This window comes from Nomascus leucogenys, chromosome 15 (assembly GCF_006542625.1).
Source record: "Nomascus leucogenys isolate Asia chromosome 15, Asia_NLE_v1, whole genome shotgun sequence".
Lineage (NCBI taxonomy): Eukaryota > Metazoa > Chordata > Mammalia > Primates > Hylobatidae > Nomascus > Nomascus leucogenys.
This window is the reverse complement of record NC_044395.1, coordinates 48,184,841-48,186,831: the sequence shown is the minus strand read 5'-3', so window position 1 is coordinate 48,186,831 and position 1,991 is coordinate 48,184,841. Positions and strand designations below refer to the sequence as shown.

The window sequence follows — 1,991 nt, the reverse complement described above, 5'->3', positions numbered from 1 at the left end:
GTAAACCTAGCCTATTGTGATAAAATACAATTGCATTATAGATTTGCAACTTTTCTCTCCTCAGGCTAACAATGTTGGTTTCTAATCATATCTTTAAATCAAGGCAAACATGTGCCATCTGTTTATTCTAAGGTCTTCTTATACTTTTTACTTTCTTTTTTTAAATTTTGGCTGAGCACAGAGGACTTTATTGATGGTTCATGACAAGGAGGGGCTCCCTAGGCCCCTCCCTCTTCAGGGGATCTGCATGGAAACTGTGAGGAGGGGAGATTCTCAGTGTGGTGTGGAACTGAGTGTGGCAAGGACTCCCCAGCAGTGAAGGCCTCTCTCTTCCTCTCATGCTCTCACTGGGGTTGGCAGTCCAGGGGTCTTACTCCTTGGAGGCCATGGGTGCCATGAGGTCTACCACCCTATTGCTGTAGCCAATTCATTGTCATGCCAGGAAATGAGCTTGACAAAGTGGTTGTTGAGGGCAATGCCAGCCCCAGCATCAAAGGTGGAAGAGTGGGTGTCACTGTTGAATTTGGAGGAGATTACCTAGTGCTCAGTGTAGCCCAGGATGCCCTTGAAGGGGCCCTCTGATGCCTGCTTCACCATTTCTTGATGTCATCATATTTGGCAGGTTTTTCCAGATGGCAGGTCAGGTCCACTACCAACACATTGGTGGTGGGGACACGGAAGGCTTTGCCAGTGAGCTTCCTGTTCAGCTCAGGGATGACCTTGTCTACAGCCTTGGCAGCACCAGGAGAGGCAGGGATGATGTTCTGGAGAGCCCTGCGGCCATCACACCAGTTTCCCAGAGGGGCTATCCACAGTCTTCTGGGTGGCAGCAATGGCATGGACTGTGGTCATGAGTCCTTCCATGATACCAAAGTTGTCATGGATGACCTTGGCCAGAGGTGCTAAGCAGTTGGTGGTGCAGGAGGCATTGCTGATGATCTCGAGGCTGTTGTCATACTTCTCACGGTTTACGCCCATCATGAACATGGGGGCGTCAGCAGAGGGAGCAGAGATTATGATCCTTTTGGCTCCTCCCTGCAAGTAAGCCCCAGCCTTTTCCATGGTGGTGAAGATGCTGGTGGACTTCACCATGTACTCAGCCCCAGCATCACCCCATTTTATTTTGGAGAGATGTCGCTCCTGGAAGATGGTGATGGGATTTCCCTTGATGAGAAGCTTCCCATTCTCAGCCTTGATGGTGCCATGGAATTTGCCATGGGTAGAATCATACTGGAACAAGTAGATCATGTAGTTGAGGTCAATGAAAGGGTAGTTGAGGTCAATGAAGGGGTCATTGATGGTGACAACATCTACTTTACCAGAGTTAAAAGCAGCCCTGGTGACCAGGTGCCCAATATGGCCAAATCCATTGACTTTCGCCTTCACCTTCAGCATGGTGTCTCAGGGATGAGGCTGGTGATGCACGAGAAGATGAGGCTTTCTGTCAAATGGAAGGAGCAGAAAACCTATACTTTCTACTTTCTTTCTATACTTTCTGATAAAATTCTGGCTTTAATTTCTTTGCCTTTTGCCATCATCATCATCATGATCATCATCATCACCAACATTATCAGTGATGTGCTTAACAGTAAATTCCAAGCTCCGAAATTTTAAGGGATAAAATAGGTTATTTTTCCAACAGCCTTATTTTAGAAACGAGACAACTCAGATCCTCCTAAGATAAGAGATTTATCCAGGACCATACGGTAGACTTCTTTTCAGTTTTAACTTGCAATTTTTTTAGATATTTGTAATTCATAACTCATGCCATTCATTTATTTATTCATTTTTGTGGTTTATTTGTTTGTTTGTTTGTTTTTTAGTAGTGTCATCCATGATGGATATTCATTCAAGTTTTTAAGTTAAATTTTTAAAAAGTAACTGCTGGCTAGTGGAAGAACCAGGATTAGTCTCAATGATTGTAGCTTGAGATCAATGCTAAGTGTATTAGTTTTTTAGGGCTGTCATAACCAAATAGCATAGGCTGGTGG

The 1,991-nt window shown here is 44.7% G+C and overlaps 1 pseudogene; it reads right to left on the bottom strand.

Annotated features, from left to right (window-relative positions):
• Positions 1-370: 370 nt before the first annotated feature.
• On the bottom strand, positions 371-1,395 carry LOC100597243 (annotated as a pseudogene).
• Between the last annotated feature and the right edge of the window lie 596 nt (positions 1,396-1,991).